The following is a 17950-nucleotide window of genomic DNA, read 5'->3' on the forward strand; positions in this document are numbered from 1 at the left end:
AGGTTATAAAAGATTAGACATGGAGCTTCAAGTCATGGTTTAGTTGTCATGGTGCTGTTGGGTTGACAGTTGGACTTGATAATCTAAGAGGTCTTTCCCAACCTTAACCATTCTATGAAAGTCATCTCAATTGTTTTTGGGCTTTGTATTGCCTTGGTAATAAAAAAAAGAAACCATATGTATGGAGCTAGGTAACCAAAGCAAGTTTGTGAAACTTGGAACAGTGATGAAGAATTGCTGTAGTGAGATGGAGAGCAAAGGGAGAGTGTACTTACAACCCACTAGTTCGTAATGATTTTTCTTAAAGGGCTGTTCCTACAAGTAACATTAAATGTGAACTACACACTTCAGAGTTATTAAAGGATTTCTAACTATATTAATGCAATAGTGATTTACCACAGGATGTCTTTATTCCTTATTTATGTATAAAATATTAAATTATGCTTTTCTTAATTTTGTTTACCAGAAACATTAAATTTTCTCCTTTGTAATAGAATAGAGACTGCATAATCTGCAGTGATAACAAATACATTTGTTATATAGACCAGGAAAAACTGTTTTTAATCAGGTCTAATGATTCCAGTTCATTTTTATTTACATGTAAATTGGTAGTTTGAAATGGGTATACGTTGCTTTTTTTACCTATGTGTACAAAAGTAAATGCTTTCAATAAAACCAGCAAAACCACCAGTCTTCTGCAGTTTTGGGATGGTGAGCTGGAAGAGAGAGGAATTATACATAGCTAGTGATAATAAACAGGCAGTACTTAAGTGAACTCCATTATTATTGCACTTCTTTCAAAGATGTTAACTGTTTATAGTTCTAATAATTCTAATTTAAACCCTTTAGCAACTCTTGGTATATTTTAACTCTTTTTAGTTGATTTTTGGTAATATTTAAATCGGACATTTTTCTTTTAATATAAGCAGAAATGTGCTGGATTTTCATAAAATTCACTTATTTTCTGTGTGCTGTTAATCTGCAAAGAAAAAATGAGAAACATAGCAATATAATAGCAGGCTTCAATGTTCCCCTTCTAAGATATGTTTTGTTGTTGTTTAGCTTCTATTTTTTTAAACTGAAAATGCAAAATGTACACACTGCCTTTTAAAGAGAATGCATACAGAGAAGTCCTAAATTAACTTTGTCTTCTAAATAACATATATCTTTGGGAAGGGAAAAAGTCCAAAAAGCAGAACTGATTCTCAGCACCGCACTAACTTGGTTGCGCCACTAGAGCTTTTCACCATTAGGGTGAGGCTCGAACCCATGGCCTCAGCACTGCTCAGGTTTGTCTGTATAAATACTGTGCACTAACCATCTGCGCCACTCAAGCCACACCCTAATGGTACAGAGCTCTAGTGGCACAACAAGTTAGTGCGGTGCTGAGACAAAGCTCCAGTGGCGCAATCAGGTTAGCGCGGTGCTCATAGAAGCAGTAAAAGCAGCTAATCTCTCTGCTCACTTGCTCAGGTGTGAGCTGAGACTGTGCTTCAAATTTCACCTTTTATTCGCCCCCCAGTCCTGCTCATGCGCAGTAGGGGCCCGCCCTAATCAGGCACAGGTGGGCTTAACACAAGCTCATGCCCACTACCAGGCAATTAGTGGCACCTGGTTGCCTCATTTCACTACAATGGTATGCAGAGCCAAGGACACTGCTTAGTTCTGTGGAATATCTTATGCTCCAAAAAGAGAAAGGGAGTAAAGAAGTCACACCTGCAACCCTCCTTTAGGGAGGAGCAGACAAGACAGATGACCAAAATTGACCAAATGGAGTATTCCATTCCATACGCATCATACTCGGTATAAATTTGAGGGTTCACGAGGCTCAAGTCCCTTCACCTTCCTCTTCACCCAACACCCTTGCCTTTGGCCCTTCTTCACCTATTCCTGTTTGCTTCAGCATCCCGGGAGGACTCCATCCGTTCGTCTGCCTGTGGTCCTGATCTGTAACAGCCTGAATCTGTGTGTTCCTGCTTCCAGCTACTGATTGCAGAAGCCCAGCCTAGATTTTCCCAGGTCTGGCTGCCCTGCATCCTTGGTGGTGACATTAGCATTATTGGGGGAAAAGGGGTAGGAATGTGGTATCATTTTTCTGTATATTTGTATACATTTAATATTTTTTCCTTTTTTTTATCATTACTGTTTCATTAAAGCTGTGTAGTTTAGTTTCTAATTCATAAGTCTCTCTCCCTTATTGACTCTCCTTTCTTAATCAGGGAGGGGAATTAACAGAGAGCATCTGTTGTTTGGTTAATTGCTGGCCCAGCATTAAACTGACAGATTTATGGCATCCAATGTGGGTTAAGCTAATTAGCTCATGCCCAGGTTCAAATTTGAACTAATTTACCTGAATAAATCTGTCAGCAGCTTTCACAGAGACTGGGAAGGGTTAGATCCCCTTCTGGTTGCCCTAGAGGTATTGCTGGTGCCCATATAGAAGAACAGCAAGTAGTTTAGTCAGAGAGTTGTACAAACTTTGGAAGTCCCTCCACAACATCCTGGATCTGGTCCCCTGGCAAACATGATTAAGGGAGTGGAACATCTCCCTTGAGGAAAGACTGAGGGAGTTGGGTCTCTTCAGCTTGGAGAAGAGAACAATGAGGGATGACCTCATTAATGTTTATAAATATGTAAGGGGCAAGTGCCAGGAGGACGGAGCCAAGCTTTTCTCAGGGGTGACTAACAATAGGACAAGGGGAAATGGTTATAAACTGGAGCATAGGCATGTAATATATGATGTTAATGAATTTGTATTCCTAACCAGTAAATTCAGAATTAAACTAAGAAGAAAGTGAATATGGGGCTAGACAAAGCAATTGAGACCTATAATTTTCCACAAAAACAGTGTAAGCAACACAAGGCCTTAATGAGACTAACTTCTGTCTCAGCTATAATTGAAGTGTGGGCCTTGTTCTTAAATCAAGGCACTGCCAAGGCTAACTAGGCACCAAAAGAATGCAAACATCTGCACAGAGACAACATAAAAATGCCACAACCAGCAGATAAGGGAAAAATTATGGCTAGGGTCTAATTTTGCTCTGTAAGAAGATAATGAAGTCGGCAAAACCAAGAAAGGTAAAGGGTTCAAGTTTGAGGAAGACTTCTTACTTCATCCAAAGACCCCCTAACGACCCCTCCAATATCTCCCCAAGAAAGGACTCCACCTAGACTCCGCCTATCATGAATATTGTAATAACATGATGTAATCCCTATGAATATATATGTAAAACCACCCCTTTTTAATATTCATAGAATTGTAATCAATATAAGGTAATTCTAGAGTTTTAGAAGGGTGCGTGTGAGTGGAGCGGAGACTCCCCATGCACCCAGCGCTGTTTTGCTCACTGCAATTTCAATCTTATTAATTAAATTAAACCATTAACAGAATATTGAGTCTCGGTTATTTTTAACAGGCAGTTCCGTATAAATATTAGGAAGAATTTTTTCACTGTGAGGGTAACAGAGCACTGGAACAGGCTGCCCAGGGAGGTTGTGGAGTCTCCTTCCCTGGGGACATTCAAACCCACCTGGATGCATTCCTGTGTGACCTGCTGTGGGTGACCCTGCTCTGGCACGGGGGGGGTCGGACTAGATAATCTTTCGAGGTCCCTTCCAACCCCTAACTTTCTATGATTCTATGATCAAGCTTCTCCAGTCAGGAGGTCAGGTTGGAAGGTGGGTGCCTTTGTGCCCCTCAGCTGGGGGTCACCTACTACATCCCTCACTGCTTCCTCCAGGTGTCTGGCATGGCTCAGGCCAGTCTGTCCAGATGCTCTGCTTGAGAGCATCCCAGGTCTTCCTCAGCTTTGAGGGCAATGAACTGCAGGTAGAGCAGAAGCATTATATGTGGTACTGGAAGGCATCAGTTTCCAGCCTTGCCTTCCACAGATTTCTCCACTTGTGAATCTGCTAGTGACAGACTCTGCCCAGGTCTGCACTGTGGTGGGGGTCCATGGCTCTTGAAGCTGTTGGGTCTCTGTGGAGATCCTGTCTCTTTCTCTGATGCTATGCAGCCTGATGACTTCCATAACTCCTCCACTTGGCAGCAGCTCTCTAACAGCCATGCATCTCCTGCAGGAAAGGTCTGAGAGAGACCCCAGACACTCCCTCTGATCCACCAAGCTCTTAGACAGGGCTCTCCTTAGCATCAGTTGAAAGGGCGGAGCTTCACCCTCCTAAAGCAAGGGCAGCTGCAACAAAGGCTCCAAGCACCCTGCATTGAGGGCAGCTGACTATGCTTGCTAAAAGCTGTCTAGAGCTTCCCCAGGCCCACAGCTCTTTGGCTCCCTTTGCCCTGTCCTTACCTGGCAGCAGCAAGTACCCTCAAGTTTCTCAGAGGGCTCCCAGGAGTCCCCCCTCTTCTACCACTTTCTATGAGCCTCAAATATGACATCATCACTTCTTGCAGTCCAGCCCCTCTTCTCTGTTGCACTCCCTTATTTCCAGCTCTCTGCTTGCTTGTGTTAGATTTTCCTGATATTGTCTGCAAGAACTGTACTTTTATTTCCATAAATATTGCACTGTATTAAAGACAAGCATTAAGTAAAGAAAAAAAGCATCTATTTGGCTTAAAAGGGGAGAAAACATGAAACAAGCATTACAACCTACATATTTTAGACTACACTGGAAATACTCTGCACAAGATTTTGTGCATTTCAAAAGTAGGTTGCAATTAGTCCACTTAAGGGAAAAATCTATTGAGTAGATATGGACAAATATTACTGAGCTGCAAAAGATTCAATTAACATGTAGCTTCTGTATCTTAATGGCTGACTGAGGACACTTTCAGCCACTGAAGCCCAAAAAGGCCAAGCAAAACTGTTTAGAGACAGAGTTTGAGCCTTTAAACAGCAAAGGTATTTATTTTTGGATCCGGGGAACTCCCAGCTCACGCTGGACAAAGAGTTCCTGCCCCGGGGGAAAGGATAAGGGTATTTATAGGGGAGGTTACATACATATTCATAAGTTTGCAACATATAATTATAATATTCATGACAGGCGGAGTCTAGGCGGAGTCTGGGCAGAGTCTGGGCGGAGTCAAACAGAGCATGGGTGGAGATGTCGGAGGGTCTTTGGATGAAGTAAGAAATCTTTCTCTCTCCTGTTTTCGATGACTTCATCCTCTTATTACAGAGCAAAATTGGACCCTTGCGATAATTTCTCCCTTATCTGCTGGTTGTGGCTGCCTCATCCTGTCTCCATGCAGGTGTTCGCACTCCCCCGGTGCCTAGCTAGCCTTGGCAGTGCCTTGTTTTGAGAACAAGACCTACACTTTTACAAAAGTTAATCCCCTCGCTGCCCGGTTGGCCTTGGCAGTGCCTTGTGTTTAAAAGCAAGATCTGTACTTACAAGACAGAAGATGTTCACACTGCTTTAGTGGAAAGTTACAGGGATTTATCCCACCAGGAGTTAACCCTGTCAGGGTCTTTCTCTGTTTCACCACTCACATTTATATGAATACCTAATTAAAAGTTTTAGAGATGTAAGAAGATGCAAGAGAACATATATCTCTGGCAAGGGTCCCAAGATGTCCAAGAACAATTCGACGTTAAAGGTCATATTACGGAAATTATGCAGCTTTTCTCCATGGCCCAAACTTTTAAGCATCAGAAGTTACATTTCCAATTACAGTAGTCTGCAACATTGTCACTGTTTAACACTGGCCCGGCAATTAAACCGAGTAACAGACGCTCTCTATTAATCTCTCTCTCCTCCCTGATAAGAAAGGAGAGAGAATAAGGGAGAGAGACTTATGGGTTGGAAACTAAACTACACAATTTTAATGAAACAGTAATGATAAATAGGAAAAATTACTAAATATATACAAATATACAAGAAAATGGATACCACATTCCTCCCCCCTTTCCCCCAATAGCTCTCACGTCACCACCGAGGCTGCAGGGCAGCCCTGGAAAGTCCAGGCTGGACTCCTGGAGTCGGCAGCAGTTGGGAACTGGAGGCAGGAACACACAGATAAGGGCTGGCACGGATCAGGACCACAGGCAGACGAACGGACGGGATCCTTCCAGGATGCTGGGTGAAGGAAAAAGAAGCAGGAAAGGCAGGAAGGGCAGGCAGCCGGAAGCTGGAAATCAGGAAATCTGGCTTGGCCCTCGTGATCCCTCAAATTTATACTGAGGATGACGTATATGGGATGGAATACTCTGTTTGGTCAATTCTGGCATCTATCTTGTCCGTTCCTCCCCAAAGGAGGGATGCAGGTGGGACCTCTTTATGTTTTCCTCAGAGCTGAGCAGTGTCCTTGGCTCTGCATACCCGTCTCTAGCAGTAACTATAAACATCAAGTGTTATCAGTCCTAGAAACACGCACTGTCTGAGAAACTTGCTGTTAATTTCAGCAAGTGCAACTACTTACAAGAGACTTAGCTAAAAGCAAAAGTACAAGACAGAAAATCACCTCTATCCTGGCCCAAACCAGGACAAACATCTATTTTTGCAGCTACATAACACTAAGGAGAGTATGGCTCTACACTGCATACATTTCACGAGGCATGGCTTAACACTGCTGAACTATTTATGTTTCAGTATTGTCCAAATTAATGGAAAATCTGATGGAATATTCACTCTTGTTTGCCAGATGTGTGAAAATACCAGTTTGAGTAAAGTTCATAATACTGTCCTAGTAGAGAAACTGGTAGCAGATGAACCAGATGCGCTTCAGAGAATTTCTCATTCAATAGCTGATGTTGATTTGTAAAAGAAACTCTGGGGATAAAAAACAACAAACCAACAATAAGGGGAAAAAGCTTTCTACTGAATTCTAAGTATGCACAAACAAAATTCATGATTCAGAAGTATTGTGCCAAGGCTCCTATCATCATAGCATTTTGGCACATTTGATTGATTTTTGTCTGTAACAACTTCCACTCACAATAGAATAATCAACAACTGGTTTTGATTATGGAGAGTGTATTTTTGCTGGGAATGTTTGTCATTCTTCAACTGAAAACCATGTCTCCTCTACTGAAAAAGTGAGTTTTTTATTAAATATTGAAATAGATGGTTAGCTGACATAATATCAAGTCCTAGGAAAAAGGAAAGAATCATGTGAAATTTTCTCATTTGATAACTGTAATGTGAAATGACCGATGAGGTTGGACTTGATGCATGCAAGGGTTAGAAACCATACTGTAAAAACCTCCAAACAATTTTGTTTCTATTACATTTTAATTTTTAAAAGCTATGAAAATACACTTGGTGATTGGAATGATGGGACTGACTGCAATAAGTCTCATCTGGTGTTTTATTTAATTGGAGATTATTCTATTATAGTATTAATCATTATGTGCTTATGTTTTAAGGAATCTTAAGATACCAAAGAGAACTTTCAGCATTAGGAATTACAAAACTTGATTTGTTTTGCAGTAATGTCTATTTTATAACACTTTCAAATAAAAGTTATAAATAGAATAATGTTTATTCACACAGAGTTATATTCTGGTATATTTTCTAACTTCAAAACTATAAAAGTTCTAGTCCTTTTATTGTCAGTGTAAGCCTATATTCTGATGCCATGAAGGAGGCTGGGAATGAGAACTACTGGCAAAGTATAATTGTGCCCAGACCTCCTCATCTTGAAACACAGCTGGGCACGCACGATCAGATTTTTTTTTAAAGAAGTGCACAATCTACCATTATTCAAAATTTTCTGTCTCAGATAAAATGAATTTGTTTGATTGATGTGAGCAATACAATTTAAGGCAACAGAAGTATTCTTCAGCAAGTGAGAGCTAAGTAAAGCAGCCACTTTAGCTGCAAACATACCTGGATTATCTTCCTTCAAAAAAATATCCCCAAACCAAAAACTCACTACTGTTGTGATTTTCCAATTCCAGGTGATATTATGCAGCTGATGATGATACTCTGAACTCCAGTTTATCAAACCAATATGTATGATGACAGCAGTTCAAATATTACACAAAAAAAGGTAAATTTCTTATCTATTGTTTAGACTGGAACTGTGCGTGTGCACCAGAGTCAAACATTAAATAGAAAGGTCCGTTTCCTCAGTTTCATCACTATATGTTATTTGGCTTTAGAGGAATGAGACTTTGGAGTCAATGTTTTAAATGCATTTAAACTTCTTGTCCTGATCCCACAAACTCTGGCTGAAAGGCAGAGGAAGTTCTTCCAAGTGAATTCCAAAATTTTCTATTCAACTCCTTTGAACTATCCTGTTCAGTTGTGTATTTTTAAGATTTAAAAACATTTCCTCTTTATGTAGAGTTATATACCATGGCCAACAGTAGAATGATTCTCACAGCAAAGGAAAAAGATGCTTTTTCCCCCCCTCCAGAAATAGCAGAGACCTGAATAGTTCTAATAGCACGTCCTGCCAGAAAAAGAACAAGTAGCAGATCTGTCAGCATATACTCAATTAAATTTAAAAGAAAAAAAAGCACTGATTTTTAACAATTTATATTTGTAAATAAAATAGATAATTAAAATAAATAATACATAATAAAATAAATAATAGATAATAAATAACATAGATAATTCCATATAATGATTTTAAAAGAAGATATTTTTTTTAGTTTAATACAAACTTTAAAAATATATATAGTTTTACACAGCTTAAAAGAGGGTCTTCTAAAAATCCCTTTTGAAGAATAAGAATAAGCTGCTGAAACAGGCTTCCCAGGGAAGTTGTGGATGCCCCTGTGGAATAATTGCAATTGCTAGAAGTGATTCTTCATCTAAAGAAATTCTCTAAAATCTAAATATAATTATCTAATCATCTAAATATAATTCTCCATCTAAAGAAGGCTCTCTAATGTTTTTGTATTTATCTAACCTCATTTGATTTCCGTGCAGTAAATGCCATTCAAATGTCCACCTCTAACAAACTACTTACTGTCTACTTTAGAGGTGACTTCTTGTAAGGAAAAAGACTTTTCTCCTGATCATTTAAAGCAGTTTTTCTATAACCTCTTTCTGCATTGCAAATATTTTGCTACTGGTACTTGCAATTAACATTTCCCTGTAAATGCTTTTCAAACCTTGTAGAAAGACCAGGAACTATAATCTTAGGCAAAAGGTTAATACTTTCTTTTGTTAAAGACTTTACCTTTTTCTACATAGACAACATGGAATTTAAGTTTCATGATCTCTGTAGGGGTAATGTGTTGCTGTTGTTTTTTCAGAAGCTAAATGGAAGAGGGAATGATGCAGTTTTAGGGTCAGATTATTTTCTATACACAGGAAAGACTCAGCTGCTTAATGAAACAAAAAAAGTATGCTTTTGTAATGCTCCGTATTCTAAGATTTTCTCTGTCTAAGATTTCAGCTATTCTCTCAAGCATCCCATCACCTCTGGATAACTGTGAAGGGCTTTCTGAAATCATAGTTAAAGTTACAGGACTGGAGCTCAAAATCTGTTGTTTTTATTGTCAGAAGATTGATGTTGGAATTCCCATTTGGGAGGAAATTAAGGATTTCTGTACTGCAGGCTTGGAATATATTGGTCTTTGCTAGTTAACCTGACATTATTGCTTGTACAAGTAAGGTGAAGGTAAAATGAAATAATTTATTTACTGAATCTAAGTGTGACAATCCAATAATTAAAAGTATAAAAACAGGTGAGAAAAACTGAAAAGAAGCCCCCACATGTATTAATTAAGCACTTTGATCACAGCTGAAGTTTTCTGTAAGCCTACAGCATCCTATAAAAAGATGTTGAGGCACGTCTGTTAACTGGATACCATGTTCCTCCCCCCTTTCCCCCAGTAACTCTCACATCACCACCGAGGCTGCAGGGCAGCCCTGGGAAAGTCCAGGCTGGACTCCTGGAGTCGGCAGTAGTTGGGAGCTTGAGGCAGGAACATACAGATACGGGCTGGCATGGATCAGGACCACAGGCAGACGAACGGACGGAATCCTCCCAGGATGCCAAAGGAAACAGGGAACAGGTGAAGAAAGGGAAGCAGGAAAGGCAGGAAGGGCAGGCAGCCGGAAGCTGGAAGCAGGAAATCTGGCTTGGCCCTCGTGATCCCTCAAATTTAAACTGAGGATGACGTATATGGGATGGAATACTCTGTTTGGTCAATTCTGGCATCTATCTTGTCTGTTCCTCCCCAAAGGAGGGATGCAGGTGGGACCTCTTTACTCCTTCTGGAGGATAAAATGTTCCTCAGAGCTGAGCAGTGTTCTTGGTTCTGCATACCAGTCTCTAGCAGTAACTATAAACATCGAGTGTTATCAGTCCTAGAAGCAGAAACTGTCTGGGAAACTTGCTGTTAATTTCAGCAAGTGCAAAGCAAAAGTACAAGACAGAAAATCACCTTTATCCTAGCCCAAACCAGGACACTGATATTCTTCTGAAATCCAAATTATCTTTTTTCATATTATTTTCCAAGCTAATTTTGTTCTGTGGTAGTGACTGACAAATTTTAAACAGTGGTTTGCTTCTGTTTTGTTTTTCAGAAGGAGACCAGTGGCTCAAAATTTCATATTTCCTATTAAAGGCTTTACCTGAGAGGGGGTATCCCAGGTCAGTTCTGACAGGACAGATTTTTTTTATTTGTGCATTTTAGAGCTCATTTTTCTGGTACCCTCCACTGAGAGATGCAAGGAGAAAGGACACAAATATTCAAAGCAGTAATAGCTTGTGCATCTCTGCTAACCATCTTCAGATGAAATATACTAGTCAAAACACAGGAAATCTTTATGTAATGTTCCTATAGATAATCATACCAGAGTTTAATTTTGCATAATATCTAACAAAAGATATTAAATTCTCTAATTAAACTTCTCTAAACTTAAGCTAATTAAGCTATCAGGATGGCTGAAAGAAGAGATTTAACTTGGATCTTAAATTTTGTATTTTTGGAACATGAGTGCACTGATTAGCATTTTGAAATAAGTACTACACTTATTAACATTTTTAAATAAGTACAACCTGAAATATATGCATGGGTATTTTAAAGGAAAATAAATCTCTGACAATAACCCTAAGATCAAAATGAAATCACCAGCGAGCAAAGTGAAAATGGGAATAACCCCTGGGGAATACTGGCAAATAGATTTCTCTGAGTTACCAAAATGTGGGCAATGTAAATATCTACTTGTTTTGGTGGATACCTTTTCTGGGTGGCCTGATGTTTTTCCTTGTTGCAACAGTTGGGCTAGGGAAGCTGTTAAAATTCTATTGAAACAAGTCTGACACTCCCTGGGGTACTTCTGAAATAAAATGAGGTCCATTGTTTGAGGATAAACCTTTGAGGATTACAAAATTTCTCTAATCTAAATGGGATTAATATACCCCCCTGGAGACCACAGTCTAGCAGGAAGGTGGAAAAAAGAAAATTAACCAAACCCTTAAGAGACAAATCTCAAAGTTGTGTCAGGAAACCATAACTCAAATGGATAGATATTTTACCAATTGCCTTGATGAGAATTAAATCACTCTTCGAAATAGAGGAGTAATTCTGAAATATTATATGGGATACCATATCTTGTTAAAAGCATAAGAACTCTAAGTGATCAAATGCATATTAAAGAGGAAGGAATGTTAAGAAATTATTTGAAGTCTCTTTTGTTCAGTGAGCTCCTTTGCCCCTGGATTTGCTGTGCATGATTTTCAACCTGGAGACAGTTTATATTCATACCTGGAAAGACAATCCTTTGAGAGAAAAGTGGAAGGGACCATATCTTGTATTCCTGACACTAGAGTCAAGAAGGCCCCTTTAGAAGAACATTGGACTTCTGAACCTAAAGGGGATCTGAAGCCAAGAATTTCAAAAGAAAACCTAGATTCCAGGTTTTGATTCAGTCTAGAAAGTATTTATACCTCAATAGGTTGTTTTCAGGTGTAGTTACTGTTGCTTAAGGATACTAATAATGATGTAAACACGTTAAAAATACAAAATTATGTCTCTTGAATCAATCTTTTTTTTCTTTCTCCCTGCTATGTTGCAACATTTTGTCAATTAACATATGTTTACCTCACCATATGCCTGACAGACGCCTAAAAGATAAGAATGCTTATCAGGTCGTCTCCTGGTGCATGATGGAGACAATGAAGGTAGCAGGACACCCAAAAAGACTAAAAGATAAGGATGACTCATCTCCGGGAAGTCTGGAAATCTGTATGTATCAGGGACTTATGCAAAAAAGGGACCCCTTTTCTTTTCCTGTATAAAAATCGCCCAAAAAGAACCGAAAAGCTGCCAGCAGCTCAGAGGAGCCAGCAGCTCAGGACTAGTGGAAGCCAGCTCCTGTGACTACAAACTCCAGCCAGCTCGGCGCAAAAGGGCAGCAAGCAGCTCTGAAGGCCCAAGCGGAAAGCGGCGAGGCGGCTTTCTTCTAGACCTTCCCTCTCTCGGCACTTCGGCTTCAGCTACGGGACAGAGAAGCGGCAGGAGCGACAGACCCTACGCACCCGACTACAGCCAGAGGCCAAGGCCGGCGGACGGTGATAACATGTTAATTACCCTCCTTCTTTTCTCTTCTTAACGACTCTTCTCTCCAAAGTAACTAATTGTATAAATCCTAAATAAATCTTTTTAACTTGTTTAAATCATAAAGCCTGGTTATTTTTGTAAATTCATGCGTCGTCTATGAGTAGTGGCTGAAATTTCCTCGCAAACAAAATATAAATAATAACTCGGATCGTAACAAATACTTTTATTTATGGTATTATTGTTTAGTTGTAAAGTAAAACCTCTTTTAAATGTATTAGAGATCATAGTAGTACTGCTAATTATGATATTGTTAATAGGGTAATAAAAATGAAATATATAAGCCTAACAGAAATTAGTTTAAGTATATATGTGTGTGAAGGAAACCTGGTTTTGTAAGTCATTCAGTCTTTTGGAAGGATCCATAATGCAAGTAGTATAACTGCCTGTCTTCACTTGCTAAAATCTGCAGCAAGCTCACTGGACTAGGGAAACTTAACTCTTCCTTTAAATCAAACTTTTCAGGCCATGCTGAGTGATAGAACAGAAATTCTTAATTTAATACAAAGCCAGAAAAGGATTTTAGCCTAGGAAGATGGAGACGTTTTAGATAACAATTCAAAGAATCTGTACTGGCAGGAACATAAATGGTATGAAAATCCCCATCCACACAATAGATTCTACAGTTAATTATGGAACCAAATAATTGGGTCCACTTGCCAGAGCTTTACAATTAAGGTGTTGTCATGGTTTAATGTTGGACCAGAAAATAAACGAATGACATATCATCTCTATTAACACTTCTTCCCTCTCCAATAGGGAAAAGAGAGAGAATAAAGAAGATATACTTACAGGTTGGAAACTAAACTAGGCAGCTTTAATGAAAAGGAAATTAACGAAATATGTACAAATATACACAAAAGTAATATCACATCTGTCCCCCACCTCCCCCCAATAATTCTCATGTCACCACCAAGGCTGCAGGGTAGGCTCTGGAAAAGTCACAAACTGGGCTCCTGGACTTAGCAGATGGTAGCTGGATACAGGAACACACAGATTTAGGGAAGCATAGATCGGGATCAAAGACAGACAAACAGAATCCTTTTAGGACAACAAAAACTTAAGCCTTGTGATCCCTCAAATTTATAATGAGTATGATGCCTGTGGGGTTTAATACTTCATTTGGTCAATTTTGGCCACCTGCTTGGTCTGCTTCTCCCTAAAGGAGGGTCACAGGTGTGATCCCTTTCCTTCCTTTTTTTTTTTTTGTTTTTTTGTTTTTGGAGCATAAGATATTTTTCAGAACTAATCAGTGGCCTTGGTTTTACATACAGTTCTCTAGCTGTAACTATAAACATGTGTAGTGAAATGAGGCAATCAAGTGTTGCTAAGTACGAGGGGTGAGCTCCAGTGACGCAATCAGGTTAGCGCACAGTGCTTATACAAGCAGTACAAAGCCAAGCAATGCCAAGGTTGTGAGTTTGAGCATGAGCCAAGCATGCATTCGGAAGTTCACCTTTTATTGGTCGCCCAATCCTGCTCATGCGCAGCTGGGGTAAGCCCTAATTGGGCATAGGTGGGCTTAACACAAGCTCACACCTCCCACCTCCTAATTAGCAACACCTGATTGCCTCATTTCACTACAAACATGGAGCGTTAGTAGTCCTAGAAGCAGACACTGACTGAGAAACTTGCTGTTAATTTCAGCAAGTGCAGTTACTTAGAAGAGACTTAGCTGAAAGTAAAATTACAATGAGGAACAATGGTTCTATCCTGGCTCAAAACAGCACAGGTATCTCTGTAGAAATTATTCAGTTTGTATCAATGACACTTGGACTGATACCATGATACAAAAAGAGTCTATTAATTGCAATTAAAGATGTGCCTTCCATGGGTGTGGAATAATTGCAATAATTGTTAGAAATGACCCAGACTACATTTGTACTTTTTAAGCAAAGGTACAGCATTTGGAGCCAGTGGAAATTGGCTAGCGTACTATGACTACCTTAGATGTGGCACTATCAGGGGTACTCAGTGTGCTAACTCCAAGAGAAACTGCATGGAGGGTGGATCAGAGTGGAGACGCCGTGGCCATGTTCTGTGGCAACAATACCAACTAACAGCACTTTTGATACCCTGGGCCAACAACCTGCCAACTCTGACAAAATGCTGTCCTTGAGGTGAACTTTGCTAATTGTAATCTCATTCTATAAAAAACACACGTCCATCCCTAAAGTTACCCACCTCCAAGGTGTGACCACACCTCACCGATCCTGCACTCTGAATTTTCTCTAGCCTATACCTTTAAACGCGAAGCGAGAGAAATTTGCATGAATCACAATAAAGATATTCTTGACTAGAGTCACTCAAGCTCCACCTGTCAGGTAAAATAGTATAAAAATAGCCAAGGGGGAAAGGATGTCAGGGAAGATATCATTGCAGGGACATCCCTGACCCCTGGGACCAGTTGATGGAGTGAGCCTCTCTTTCCCCCCCTGAAACAGAAGAAGACCCTGACAGGATTAACTCCTGTAAGGAAACAAAGCAAGGCCCTGATAAGGCCAGCGGCTGTAAGGCTCTTTTCTTAAAACAAAACATTGCCAAGGCACCAAAAGACTGAAAACACACAAAGGAGCAGATAAGACGACAGAGCCTAAATCCGAAATGGTCTTGCAACACCAGAGCGGAGTCAGCAAGAATCAAGAAAGGTAAAAAGTTCAACCCTGAGGAAGACTTCGTTACTTCATCTGAAGACCCCCAGAGACCCCTGAGACATATCCCCAAAAGACGACTCTGCCCAGACTCCTCCTGTTATGAATATTATAATTACATGTTGCAATCTTATGACTATGTATTTAAGGATGTTGCAACCTCCCCTTTTAACTGTTTAAATAACCTAACCCTTTTACCTGACTGGTGGAACTCTTTGTCCAGCGTGAGCTGGGACTTCCCCGGATCCAAAAATAAATACCTTTACCGTTTAAAGGCTTAAAACTCTGTCTCTAAACAGTTTTGTAGGCCTTTTTGGGCTTCATTTTGGCGACCCAGATGGGACAAGGACTCCATCATGCTGTGACCCGGGGGGCCCGGGGATGCTTTTGGGGCCCCCCGATGAATTTTTCTGTCAGCTAAGCCTCCCCTACCCCCTTGGCTCTATGCGCCGGTGGACACCAGACCTTCCTCATACTGAAAAGGTATTTATATTTGCTTGGGTTTTGAATTTAAAAGGGGGTTTCAAGGCCTCCAGGGAAAGGGGGGTTCAAGGCCCCCAGGATTTACAGGGACGTGGGGGATGCCCCCAGACTGGCAGGTTCGAGTCCAGGCCAGCTCTGAGTCCCTTTTTCAGGGTCAAGCGGTTCGAGTCCGGTCAACCCTGATTCTCAAAGAGAAGGGTTTGAGTCCCTTTCAGGGTTTGAGTCCCCAGGAGAATTGAAGTCCTTCCGCTGCAGTGTGAAATACGCTTTCCGTATTGTATTGTATTGTATTGTATTGTATTGTATTGATAACAGGCTTCTGTTAATGCTGTAATTCATGTGATCGCTTATATGTTGATGGGATCCCTCGCTTATATGTTGATTGTAGATTGTGCTATTCTGTTGCGCTGCTTTTAAGTGATTTGTTTTGAGTGGTTACGTGTCCCTATCGAAGAAAAGTTTTATAGCTTTGCGGGAGCGGCAAAGAAAATGCATGCAACCAATATGGTTGATAAACAAACTTCTGGTTTATTGCGCAGCAACATTTGCTTATATAGTGCTTCCGTGACCACACCCCCGCCACCAACATGCACTTTTATTGGACACCCAGTGTGTTTACCTGTAGCACAGCGAATCCCTGGTGCAGGTAGCACCGGAGTATGGGCCGATCTAATTGGCCTCCCAAACATGGGGTTGGGCATAGCAAAGGGGTCGCACCTCCCATCTCTTCGAGAACATTCAGGAATATTCTCCAACATTCTCCAAACCTCTCTAACATTCCACAACACAGCTTTATCTTCGGGGGGTCGTGGGGGGGGGGGGTTGTTTTGGTTTTTTTTTTGCCGCGACACCGGCAGGTATTCGCAGTCTAAAGCGACATCTTGTGACCTTAGGCGGTAAAGCAAGGTGTAAAATTCTGTGTAAATTTTACCTGTGCAAAGTTCTGACTGAAAGTACGTACGCGTGAATGAAAGTGAGTGACTGAGACGCAATGTAATTGCGAAGCGAATGCGGAGTCCTGATTTGCGTTTCCGTATCACCCGCGAGGGGGCCGGCCAGAGACGGACAAAGTGATTGGTGTGAATTGTTGGAACAAAATAAGAAATACACTTGAACGGTGGAATAAGCTAAGCAAAGTGTTGAAATCTGAATAGAATTTGGTAACCTAGAAAGAGCCCCTACAGTTGTAGTGTCTCAAGTGGGCATAATGGGGACTGAACAAAGTTTTAAAACATTGGAAAGAAGTAGGTGGAATTCCGGGGGGAAATATAAGGAAAAAGACACTTGTAAAATATTGTCAAGATTGGTGGCCTCTGTATAAACTAGATGATGGAGAAAAATGGCCACCAGGGGGAAGTTTAAACTATAATACTATCCTACAACTTAAGGGATAAGCCGGAATGGCAAAAAGATTGTGGAATAAATGTATCACCACAAGATCCCTTTGTGTTAGCACTTGAATGGGATCAGAAAAACATCAAGTTAAAGGAACGCTGTTGTGATGCTTGTAGCATAAGAAAAACGATGCCTTAAGCTGAAAGGGAAAGACAATGAAACAGAAAGTGCCATTAGACTCCAAGAATATCAGCCTTTTGCATCAGGATATGGAGTACCGCTGCCAATATCACAACAGAAAGGCAGCAGTAGCTCCCTAGAATCAGGAGATGAAAGAAACGAGGAATTGAAAAGGGTTACAAAGACCGGTAGAGAGAGACAAAGATGAAGAGAAAGCCCTGCAGGAGACACGGGAAAGGATTAAAAAAAGAGAGAACAGGATAGACACCGAAAGTCTGGGAAATGATCCCGGAGAAGGAACTAGCCATCCACATTACACTAGGGCAACTGAGCGAAAAAATAAGAAAAAGAAGGCAGAAATGGCAAGGGTAGAAGTAGAAAAAGCAAAACTAGAAGCAGAGAAAGCGAGAATAAAAGCAGAGAAGGCTAAAGCCGAAACAGAAAAGGCAAAACTAGAAGCAGAGAAAGCAAGAATAGAAGCAGAAAAAGCAAAAGCAGAAGCAAAAAGGGAAAAAACTGAAGAAGACAGGGCAGAAACAAAGGCAAAAGCTCAGACAGGAGAGGGAAGAGCTGAGGAAGAAAAAGAGATCCCAGAGAGCTACAAATGGAGGGAGGAAGCAAAAAATTCCAACAAGTAATCCAAACTGGGATCAAACAACAATTACTGGGATTGGTGATAGGGCAGTGTAGTGCAGATATCAGAAAGAAATTACAAAAACTTGAACATCCTGCTGATAAAAACTTAGAGGCTTTAATGAATGAAGCCTGGAAGGTGTACAATAATAGAGAGCGAGAAAAAGAAGAGAGAAGAAAAGAGAG

Source organism: Heliangelus exortis, chromosome W (genome assembly GCF_036169615.1).
Source record: "Heliangelus exortis chromosome W, bHelExo1.hap1, whole genome shotgun sequence".
Classification (NCBI taxonomy): Eukaryota; Metazoa; Chordata; class Aves; order Apodiformes; family Trochilidae; genus Heliangelus; species Heliangelus exortis.